Genomic DNA, 12,187 nt, shown 5'->3' with positions numbered 1-12,187 from the left:
CATTGTCGCTGTCCCTTTTCAGGGCGGCCTCGGTGTTGCGATTGTTGTTGTGCAGTTTGTCAGTCAGTGTCTTGTTTGGTGTCTGTGCTCTCTCCTTCCAGGACGCTGACGGGGGGCTTGTCGTGTTAAATGCCACTGCGGTTCTGAAGGGTGTTGTTGTAAGTTTCTAATAATAGCTTTCATCAGGCCTCCGGTCACTGTGCTTTGCTCGCGTGGGTCATGAAGCCTTGTACCTCAGATGAGAGTGACTCGTCGAAGTGTGTTTTTCTCAGACCGAATAGAAAACCAGACACCGCGGGAGGAGTTAAAGCTGGTCTCTCGGTCTGGGGCGATTTCACTGGTTTACGGCCTCAGTTCCACTCTGCCTTTCCGTAGAAATACACTCCCTCCCGCCACCTCCGCTGTGGAATGCCTTCTCGCCTGTGTGCCTTCTGTTGACTCCGTCTGCACCTCCCTGCTGCCCGGTACACACCCCCTTTCCCCGGCATCTCTGCCCCCGTCATTCCGTCCAGCTCTGCAGTGTTGCTGCCCATTTTGTATGTTAGAATTTTTATTTCTCCCTTTCTTTCATGAGCTACTCAGTAAACACGTGTATCGGGATGTGTGCTTCTCCAGAGTGGGGACGCACTGGGTTTTGACGCTGCTGTGACCCCTGAGGGGTGGGGCGCAGCTGGCTGTTGGGCGAGGGAAGGAATGCAGGTGGCCGAGCCCCTTAGGATAATAGCGCGTGTGGATAGTGTGGCCGGCGGCAGGCCCTGCTCCAACCTCGCCGGCAACCCTCCTGTGATGCCCCCCTCCACGGGTACAGGAAACCGGAACTTTGAGACGTCAGAGCGTGCCCGCCGGGCCCGTGTAAGTATTTGCTGTTCCCGGCAGCAGCACGGCCCAGGGCTTGGCTCACAGTGCGCGGCGGCGAGATGCTGAGACAGGCGTGTGTCCCGACACAGAAGTGAATGACGCACAGTGTGTACCCCCTGGAGCCCACAGCCTGGGGCGACTGCGGGGGCTGCAGGATAGGGAGCGCTCAGATTTCTCCCAGCCAGCCAAGCCAGGGGGCACGACAGGTCGGGGTATGGACGTGGAGCCATGCGCCAGGCTTCCAGGGTGCCCGTGACCGGAGTAACTGGGAGGCGTTCTGCGCACGGTCTTTACCTGAGACTTCTCACCGTGCCGCTCTCCCCATTACCCTTCCATTTCTCTCTCACTCACAAGCTCCCCTTTCCTGGGACCCAGGCTCTCCAAAACGCACCCTCCTTCCCCCAGGTGGAGCCCATTAGGCCGAGCTCCGTGCTCTCTTTAATTACTTGTGCCTTCGCGTGCATCTGGTTTGTCTCATTATCCTGCCATTAGCCGAGTGCGGGGGTCCCGCTGCTGGGCAGCCGGGAACGGTGCCTGAACAGTTGGAGGTCTGGCTTCTGTGCTCTTGGCTTCCTCCTGAGGAGTAAAATGAAGGATTTGGAATCGACAGTAAGCAAATGTATTCCCATGGGCCAAGAGCAGTCTGCTGACCTGGTAGCTTGCCTAAAAATTGTTTTTCAGCAACTTTATGGTTGAGCAGCAGTTTGTGTTTTCTTGTTAAAAAAGAAACTGTATTCATTGTAGAGAAGGTAAGAAGAAAAGCTAAGCAGAAAGGGAACAAAAAATCAGAAACCATCAGGTGTCACCAAGAATCTGGAACCCTTCCTTTTAGACGGGTGCTGTGTGACCCTCCGTGGGGAGAAACCCTCCCCCACCTGAAGAGCTCAGTGATCCCTGACCCCGCTTGACACAAAGGCCGCATGGGCTAAGAGACAAACTGGTGGCATTAAAAAAACCACACACGATAAGTAATTTAGTAGTAAAGCCACAGGTGGTGCTACAATACCGCTGTGAGTTACAGCAGGTGTCCGTCAGCGACCAGTCACGTGAGTGCCGAGTGCCCAGGAATGGGCTGGCCCTTGGGATGCAGGCTGGCTGCTTGCTCTCTTTCCTCCTTTCTCATTCTTCTCCAGAGTAGAGTGGGACAGCGTTCATGAAGGCAGCCTCTCCTGGAAACTATTAGAACGTGAGAGTGAGACCACGGGTTTGGCCTGGAAAGTCCTGGCTTTGCCTTTGCCAGCAATGTGACTTGGCCTTTAATCTTCTGTCCTTGTGTTTCATTTTGGGTAGTCTCTGTTATGAAGCCCTCGGGTTCACAAACATTTTCTTCTGCACTTTCCTCCAACACGTTCATGGGGCCACACTGAGCCGCAGGAGATACTGGGAAGTAGTTTCGGTTTTCCATCCCGATGGCTGGGCACCCAGCACAAAACATTGGTGTTCTTGCTGGGGAAGGAAGAACGGCTGTTAGGGGACACAAGCCATTTCTGCCCTGCTTCTGGACTAGCAGCCACCGTGCTTGGGCACGAGGGGCCTGGCGGTGCTGGCTGTGCGGCCATAATGGGGGCAGTACCAGTGGAGACACGGAAGAAGTAAGAAACGTGACGGAAATTTCTGCTGAACACTTTTGAACTGTCACCCTAGGAGCGAAACAGGAGCGACAGGAGTCCTCCTTCACTTGGTGGTTAGGCAATAACTCACCGATTTCTTTGTGTGTCCCTGCTTATTTCTGCTGTGAATCTTGGGTGGCCTTGTAGTGCGCAAGATGGGATTGACCCATGGACAGAAGGCCTGTTGGTCAGCTACTGGTCAGTGCTGTGTAAATGGGGTTAAAGTAGGGTTGAGACCCAGGTGTGAGTCCTGACTTAATGCTCAGCTGGTGTCAACTTCTGGGACCGCATCCACTCGGTCACTCTATCTGTAAGATGTGGACGGTGACCGCCTGGTACAGTGAGCGGTTGCGCGGGTTGGAGTCTGAAGCTAGTTTTCCAATACTCTTTCGTCTCCCGTTGGGAGGGGAGAAGAAAATCAATCCGCTTGGCTTCCCATGACTTGGTGTTACTCTTCCCATCTTTTTCTTTCTTTTTTGTGGGGGAGGGGTGCAGTTTGTAGCTGGAGAGTTCTTTGTAGGACACTTGGCGTCCCATTAAACATGAATAACAGAATCCCTTCTCTTGCAGTAATAACAAATGGTTAAATGTGTTAGAGAATTGATTTTAGTGAAATCAATCATTACATACCTTTTACTTCATACCTTGTTATTTAATAATTGACTATTTTGTTGGAAACTTAAAATTGAGTACTACATACTTTCTGTAACAAGGCCAGCAATGCAGAGATGTACGAAGTTAATGTCACCAGCGCTACCCATTTTAAACAACCAGAATTAATTGACGTTTGTCCGCTTACATGGATCCTGACAAGGTGTATCCCTCCCCTCCAACAACAATGCGATTACAGTCTCTGGGACAGTGGCCCACTCCGGTCCACGGGCATGCCATCTATTGGTGTAAATAAAGTTTTACTGCAACACAGCCACACACAGTTTTTATGTATTTTCTGTGTGATTTCTCGATAGAACAGCATGTTGAGTAATACAGCCGAGAACAATAAGGCCCGAAAAACTGAAACTACTTTAAAGAAAAGGTTTGCTGACCCTTGATCTGCTTGGCCATTCTTAGGTAATCTTGTATCATGTAACAGTCGAGAATCTTGCTCTAGGTCAGCTGATGCAGATCTAAATCTTTTTTTTTTAATTAATTATTTTTATTAACATATAATGTATTATTTGCCTCTAAATCTGCCTTCTTAGTAACTTCTGGTTAGAGTCCAGATGAAAGTCTATTTTTAAAATTTTTTTATTTTTATTTTTATTTTTTTAAAGATTTCAGAGGGGGTGGGGGAGAGAGCGAGCATGTGAAGCAGGGTGGGGTGCGGTAGAGGAGAGGGAGTCTCAGATGGACTGTCTCCTGAGCGAGGAGCCAATGCAGGGCTCCGTCCCGGGACCCTGAGATCACGACCTGAGCCAAATCTACGAGTCCAACATCCAACCGACGGTGCCCCCAGGCTCCGCAACTCTGATAGAATTTTAAAGGTCATTTTCCTTCAGATGGAATTTAGGTCATTTCCAGGTTTTTGCTACCACCGATGGCAACCCCGTTTACGTGTCCTTATGTCCAGGGGCTTCATGTTGACAGGAAGAGTTTACAGAGGTCCAGTCACTAGGCGTAAGCCTGAGTTCTAAGCCGGCCGGCTGCCTTTCAGTTTAAAACCAGTAACAGAAGAGGTTTTTCAGTCCTTTTCGACTATGGCTCATAAGAATGGTGCGTGTGAGCACACACGTGCACGTATTAAGGAATCGAAGCTGTACATTCCTAGAGCAGTACTTAACCTTTCCTGGGTTTTAGCTCATGATGTCTTTATCCCTAGTTAAGGTGAGCACAGACCAGTTTCCCGTGGAAGTGGGAATCGTCCTTTGGTCTCCATGGTGCCCTGAGGAGAATGACTTCGGGGCTTTGCTGCAATGCATTGTCGGTTCCTGTTAGCCAGGCCATGTCACAGGCAACTGTCCTTCCCTGGGTCTTGCCCAGTCCCTCCTGCAAGGATCCTGACCACTGTCTGACCCCAGCATTCACACACACATATCCCCACCCGCTGTCCCGGCCTCAACTCCCCGTGTGCCCCGTGTTGAGTACCCTGAGTTTTGACCTGGATCGCCGTGAGTGGTGTGATTCTCTCTTGTCTCACAGGGTCTGCGGAGGCCTCCAGCCTTATTTCAGTAATAGAAAATTCCCCCCCTTTGGCAGACGATAGAAACCAACCGAAGCCAGTAAGGCTTATCGAGTCAAAATAGGTCTATGGTGCAGGTCCAGCTGGATCCAGCTACGCAAAGAGTTGACCGGGAGTGTGTGTCTCTCTGCTCCTCGGTTCTGCTTGCAGCGTAGGCCTGTGTCCTTTCGGACAGGTGTTTTCTCCTGGAGGCAGGAAGAGGTAAGAGATAAATGGGGGTCAGAGTCAGGAGCAGTCGTGTGACTTGTGGAGGGTGTGGATTTTATCCTCAGGCTTGGGGGGCCTGGTGAAAAATTAAAAGCGGGAAGTGTCATCAGTCAGTTTCCCCGTTTCCTCCTCTAGGACGAAGATCTGCCCCACGTGTTGTGTTGTTTCTGTGCGTGACAGAAATGATTCTGCCTTTAGAGGCTGGTTACTTTTAGACACCTAAAATATTTCCCCCCCCACCTTTTTTTTAAAAATTTTCTGACATTGTTTGAATTTAATGATTCATATTACGAATTATTCATGAAAATGATCTTTTAAGCTTCTTATAATAGCTGAAATTATCCTTCATTAGATACTGACAGGTCCTGTGATGGGTGTAATTATAAAAAAATATTCTTAGGCTAGCTATATTCTGCAGTGTTAAAATTACGCAAATGAGCAGGGGATAAGAATAGAAGCTGGGTAGGATGGTCAGATTTTATGGGCGCCGGAGGGGGGGAGGTGGCAGCTTTTGCAGATTTTCTAAAAAGGAATAAATATGTGCTGTACACATTAAGTACGTTTCTATTACAGTCTGCCTCCATGCTTCTCCTTTCCTCATCGGCAAGGGAGCGAATTAATTTTAGCGCCTTGAATTGTTTGTAGCTCCTGCCCATATATGAATCGCACGAAGGAGAATTTTTTTTTTCTTTTCTCCCCTTCCTCCTTTCCACTCAGCATTTTCTGCAGGGCACGCTGTAGTAGTCTGACGGCTGTGAGGAAAGGCTTGTCGCCGTGACAGAGAGCTGAACGGGGGTGGGGAGTGGGGGGGGCAGCAAGTCTTGATCTTGGGCCCCAGGGTGGCCCCCGGGCTGATGGGGCCTGAGAAATCAGAACCTCCTCTCGTTCAGGTCCCAAGGACGGCTACATGGGATGTTCACGCCTTTTATGGGGGTCCGCCTGCTTCTTGGAACGAACCGAGGTGAATCTGTAGGGAAACTCTGGGCAGGAAAAGCACCGAGCCATGTTGAATTTGTTCGAAAACCGCGGCGCCCTGTGTGACCTGGTCCTGCCTGCCTCTCTGAGGACTCTGTTGGTAAGGCCACCTTTCTGCCTGTTCCTCGGGTGGCCCCACCTTTGTGGGGGGCTGTGTGGCAGAACCCCCGAGAGAGGGGGTGGTTAGCAGTGCGTCGTCGCGGACTGTACAATCCCCAGCCAACTCGCAAGGAGAGCGGATGGAGTGAACCCTTAATTCCGCATCTTTGAGCTGGATCCTGCAACAAAATGTTGGGTAGAGAGAGTGATTAGAAAAAAAGAGACAAAAAGCGAACACTGAAGTGGTGCTTGCTCCGTGTCAGGCACTGTTCGAGGAACTGGCCGCTTACTCCATCTTATCTTAGGTGGGAGATGGTGCTGCCATCTTTGTTCCGCAAATAAGGGAAATAAACAGAGAGCGCAAGTCACTTGCCTGGATCACACAGCAAATTAGGAAGGTTAAGTAACGTTGGGGAATTTCCACTGACGGGGGTGGGAGCACGGGGAGAAACGCCTGATTTGCCCACCCAAGAGGTTTGCGGCCAAGCTTGGGTTCTCCTTTCTCTGTTATGTCTTTTTTGTCCGCATCCCGTCTCCCATCTGGGCGGTGAGCACCCACTGTGCATGTTGCCGTAGGAGGCACATGGCGCCGTGTCCTCCTCACTTTGTACCTGCGTGCCCCTCCTTGCTGTTTGGGTTTCTTCCAAAATGTGCACAAAACCTCCTGCTTTCAGATGACAAGAGGTGCATGCTCACTTCCTGCTGTATCTTATACCAGAGCTCAAGGCCCAGAAGCAGATACTTTAGGGCCTGGGGTTGGTCGGTCTCCTTGTCCTCTCCGACTTTCTTCCCTCTTCCTCCTAAAATGTGTGGTGTTTATGGCACAGCAGACTTCAGGCTGGATCTCACCCACAGGGTGTATTTGTCAACCTTTGTGACAGACATTGGTGTTGAACCACCTCTTTTAAAAAAAAACTGAGCTGGGTCATGATCTCGGGGTCCTGGGATCGAGCCCCGCATTGGGCTCTCTGCTCTGCAGGGAGACTGCTTCCTCCTCTCTCTCTGCCTGTCTCTCTGCCTACTTGTGATCTCTCTCTCTGTCAAATAAATAAATAAAATCTTTAAAAAAAAAAAAAGATTTAAAAAAAACTGAGCTGTCCTTGTCCTTGCGGGTCTGATTTTTGCCTCAGGTTTTTCTTCTCGCCCTTATCATGTCACCTTTTTTCCCTGAAGGGCTGCAGACCCACTTTTTTGGTTTCCCCCATCCCCCCTGATCCCCTGCCACTCTGGCCTGTCCTTGTTTTGCTCCAGCCACATTGGTGCTTTGGAAATTTCTCAGACATACAGAGCTGGTGGAATGAAGGGTGTTAGTGATTTGCTTTTTCATTCTTTTCTGTAGTTCCCATGGTAGACATGCATTGCTGACATCAGAAAAAAGTCTGCTTGATGAAAAGAGACCTCCCTTCCCCCAGCCTCTGTGTTGGCATCAAAGGGATATTCATCTGGGACAGCTTCTCCCCAAGCTTCCAGTGTAGACGAGGAGAGCAGGGTCGGGCCGGCCAGTTCCCTGGGGAATGAAGCTTTACGGGTTGCAGAGTGTTGTGCTGTCCTCGATCCTTTGGCAGCCTTGTGACACCGTCAGCCTAGGTGTCCTTCCTCTGAATCTGTGTGTGGGAAGACAGAGGCACAGCTCACGCGTCTCCCAGCTAGCCGGGGCACAGCCGGAAATCGAGGGGAGGTCTTGGGATTCCACATCTGGTGTTCCTGCCGTTGTGTCCTCGAACCCCGAGTAGTTCTGGAATGCTCTTTCTCAGTGTGGCTCAGGGTTGAGAGGAGGGTTTCTGGAGTTCCCCTGTGTGGAGGTGAGCCTGGCCCTTTAGCTCAGCAGCCGTGTGATGTTGGTAAAACCACTTCCCTGGACCTCTGCTTTCCTACGCCTAAGGTTCGAGCTGATAACCGTGCTGCCCTTACAGGCTCATTAGGGCCATAAGTTAGAAATCAGTGAGACCCTTTAACAGTACCGTCACTGCTGTTTCCTTTCATAGAAATTTTTAATTGTGTAAAATACGTGTAACAAAATTTACCCGTCTTAACCATTTGTAAGGTGGGCGCTCGGGAAGCGTCAAACACAGTCACGCTGTTTCGCAACCAGTCTCCAGAATTCTCTTCATCTTGCAAAACCAAAACTCTGAACCCCATTGACCGAATCCCCGTTCCCTCCCCTCCCCACACCGTCCTTGCTGTGCTTTTTATTTTCTTATTTTTATTTTATTTTTCTTGCTGTGCTACACACACACACACACACACACACACACCCCCCACACCCCACCCCCCACCCCAGGTGAGAGCAGGGTGCCCTCGATGGAACTGAAAATAGCTCTGCGGGGTGTGGACGGTGGTTGTGCTGTGGGGTGTGCTGTGGGGCGAGGCAGTGGCCGAGAGGGGCCTCTCCCTCCCCGGCTGCCCTGGCTCTCCCCTGGATTGAGGGCCTGCCCTTCCCCAGGCTGTGGGCTGTGCCCCTCATGGTCTGCCCTGGCACAAGCCCTCACACAGGACTTTCCAGCATGTCCGCCCAGTTGCCCTGCTTTACATCTGAAGGAACGGCCTCCCGGAGGGACTAAGCAGCTTCCTTACAGTCCTGGGGCTGACAGGGGCAGAGGGACCGAGGGGTAGAGCTGGAGCTCTTCACCCTCACCTGGGGAATGGCTTTGCTTTTGCCGGCTTCTCATCCCCACCCAGTCTGTCGTTGTCGGAGAGCTGTGGTGAGGTCTGTTGCTCATTTTCCCCCTCAGCCTGTGAAATACCAGTCCTCTCGAGCAGGAGGTGATGGGGGCATGTGTGTCAGACTCGAAGACTGGAATAGATGAGTAGGTGTGGCGAGGAGTGGGTCTCCCTCCCTGCTGCTCCTCTGAGTCCCTGTCCTTGTGTCACTGAGCACTCTGACGTGTGTACCTGAGACTGGTAGGTGGGGGGGACGACTGCCACACACCAGGCCTAGTGCGGGTGTTGGGCTGCGGACATGAGACGTGGTCCCTGTCCTCGGAGCTCACAGACAAGAAGTGGGAAGGTCACGGTACGGCAGGCCATGTCCCCTGAGGTGACCCCAAGAAAAGGCCAGGTGTGACAAGAAGGGTTCCTGGAGAAAGTGCCGTATGTTCTTTGTTTTGTTTTTAAAGATTTTATTTATCTATTTGACAGACAGAGATCACAAGTAGGCAGAGAGGCAGCCAGAGAGAGAGAGGGAGAAGCAGGCTCCCTGCCGAGCAGAGAGCCTGTTGCGGAGCTCGATCCCAGGACCCTGATATCCTGACCTGAGTCAAAGGCAGAGGCTTAACCCACTGAGCCACCCAGGCGCCCCAGAAAGTGCCGTATGTTTTGAGCGTTGAAGCTTGAAAGAAGTTCTGCAGATGGAAAACGGAGAGATGAGGTGGATGAGGAATTTTGGAGAAACTGCAAAATGTGCAAAAGTGGGAGGATTATCGCAATTTCCCCGTTGATCGGTTTCTCGCCAAAAGACGAATGTGTGTGTGTTTGTAATGTAGCCAACAGGCACAGAACCAGACCGGCTTAAGGGTGTCCCAGCTCCGTGTCCTCCTAGATGCTCCACGGTATTTCGTGAAAGAGCCCAGGGACTCTATCCTGGGGGGGAGGATCTGTTAACATTAACCAGGGATTCCGATCGGGGGCTGTCCACAAGGCCAGTTCAGAGGCCAGCCTGGGTGCCTCCGGAAGGGTGAGCGCTGTGAGGTCTCTGAGATGTTTTGCTCTCATGAAGCAGCAGAGTTTCTAGCTAATTTGTCGACTTGACGAAAAGTGAAAAAGCTTTACAAACACCCATTATTCTAACTCACACAGCCTTAGCTGGTGGTGAGAGATGAAGATGGCCTAAGGCTTAGTACCCCTGTGTTAAAAAGGCTTCTTTTGTCTGTGTTCGTGGAGGTTTTGAAAACTTGCAGTAGGCATCCGGGGCCGCCGCAGCCTGGCGTGGGATGCAGGGTAGAGACAGCATGGGACGTTGAGGCTCCTTCCCCCGAGTTGTCGGAGCATTTGAGGAGCTGACGTGTTTCTAACCAGATCTCAGCCAAACTGTCAACAAGTCTCGTTCTTAGGTCTGAACTCTGCAAGCTTCCCTCCCTCTACGACAAGCATCGACTCTCCAGCATCCAGCCCCTCATCGGCCTTGCCATCTTGATTTTAGTTAAGCCGACAGTGACACACTGGAGCTAATGAAGAGGGCCTCCTGCCTCTTAACTAACGTTCGTTAGACAGACGAAGCACTCGAGCCCTGCATTTTGCTCTTGGAAGCTGGCCAGCATCTAACCCTCCTCCTCCCTCAGCCTGGCGCGAGGCAACTTCATCCACAGAGCGAAATCCCTCACATACAGATGACTTCGTCGTTGTCCCACCCCGTATTAACAATTAATTCTGGTCATGATTAATCTTTTCAGTCTTGCATTATCCAGCAGGCAGTCTTATTCCGTGTTTGGGAGGGCCGAAGAGTGCTCTGTGGGTTTCACGTTAATACACAGCCACACAGAAAGGTGCAAAACAAACGGGATTAATACTGTCGGAGAGTTTGGGATGCTGGAACCGGCGGAGGCGCAGAGTGAGGTGTGTGCTATGGGAAGCATGAGTCACCGCGCAGCAACAGGAGAATGTCCTCATGATTTTTTAATGGCCCTCTGAAAATGAATGTGCACTATGAAGGTAAACTCTTCAAAAATTAAGGCTTTTTTAATTTTGTGAGTTTAAAAGGGAAAAGGAGAGAGAGAGGAGTCTGTAGACTGTACGAAGCATGAGAGGCAGCCCTTGGGGCTCCCTGGGACTGCACAGAGCCGTAGGGGCTCTTTTTATTTTAGAAAGGGGCTTTGGTTTCCAGGGAAGCTGAATGCCTTGGACTGAGCCTCTAGGTTTGGGGAATGTTTATATAACACCAAGTCAGCTGGCCAGCTTATTCCTTCTGCACACAGCTGGGTCTGGCTATGACCCCTGATTCCGAGCTGATTTGGAGCTACCTTCAGGAGGGAAATTTGGACAGTAGGATTATGGACCAGGAGTGTGGCTGGGTCCTAACCAGGCATGCATCCTACCGTTTGGGGCTTCCATAGGAGCCGGCGATGCTCTCACCATGCAGTGCGGCTGTCTGTCCAGCAGGGGGCGAGGTGCCGCTCCTCTTTCTTGGCTTACTGTATATCCCAGCATTCCCGAGCTCAGAGTTCAAGAATAACCCTGCGGTTAGAATCATTCGTGTTAGGCAGATTTCTCGCCTTGCGTTTTTTGGAGCCCTCTCCCCCAACCCCAAGCAAACGATCGTCCCCTCGGTAAGGGAGCAGCGGCCCCACAGAATATGGACCCTACGTACATGCAGTGCTGGTCATACCCAAGGGGGGGTGCTTTTTGGGGTCAGCGATCCCAGGGATCTTGGGGCGTTCTTTTTGTAGCAGTTGAGGCCTTGAAAGTCTCTCTCTCATACACACACACACACCCCAACTCAATTCAGTCAGCATTTCTCGAGGGTCCTGTGTCAGGCCTCGTTGCTGGTGCTCAGTCTGTACAAATCCTTGGGACAAAAATGAGCAAGTCGTGTAGATCTTTGGTGTTCACGGTGCGGCCTCTGGAGCAGCGGTACTGGTATGGCGGGGGTGTCGTGTTTGGAGTGCGGGTGCTCAGACCCTCCCCCACCCCCATCCTTGCAGAACCTGCACTTGCGCTGACGCTCTCTAGGCGAGTTGCCCACAGGTTACGGCGGGAGAAGCACTGCCGGATGTTTCCGTAATTGGAGGATGGATACCGACTGCGTTGCGCTCAGTCCTCCTCCCCTGCCTGGTGCAGGCATCACTCGTCAGGCTGGATGCTGCTTCCCCGTGAACCCTGTCTGCACTTCATGTTCCTTCTCACACAGTGGTCCGGGCTCCCCTTGGAGCTGCTCAGAGCAAGCCCCGGGGGATCAAGCTCCATCAAGCTTGGCCGCTTTAGCCGCCACCAACCCCAGTCCATAGTTACCTCTCACTGGCCAGCAGCAGAATCCTGTTCCCCCTGCTTCTGCTCTTGCCCCCCCCTTTCCCTCCTCTCCGCAACACAGTCCCCTTCTCAAAACACAAAACGGCCCTGCCTACGGCCCTTTAGTGCCATCCCACTGCAGTTACAGTCGGACCCTGCCTGACTGGGCCTTCGGGCCCCGTCTTGTGTCCCCTCTCCCCCCTTGCTCGCTCTGTACTGCTTTCTGGCCTCATCTCTGTTTTCTGGAATACCCCACTCTCTGCTGGGATGCACAGAAGGTTCTGTCTCCCTTTGTCTCCCTGTTGTTCATGTGAGAAAG

The 12,187-nt window shown here is 51.7% G+C and overlaps 1 protein-coding gene across 3 annotated transcripts in view; it reads left to right on the top strand.

Annotated features, from left to right (window-relative positions):
- SNX29 (sorting nexin 29) overlaps positions 1–12,187 on the top strand; it is a 476,823-nt gene that overhangs the window by 194,540 nt on the left and 270,096 nt on the right. The gene's annotated exons all lie outside the window — the stretch shown is intronic.

The sequence above is a fragment of the Meles meles genome, chromosome 21 (assembly GCF_922984935.1).
Source record: "Meles meles chromosome 21, mMelMel3.1 paternal haplotype, whole genome shotgun sequence".
In the NCBI taxonomy this organism is placed as follows: domain Eukaryota; kingdom Metazoa; phylum Chordata; class Mammalia; order Carnivora; family Mustelidae; genus Meles; species Meles meles.
Note: the sequence above shows the minus strand (reverse complement) of the source record. Positions and strands in the feature narration are given on the sequence as shown.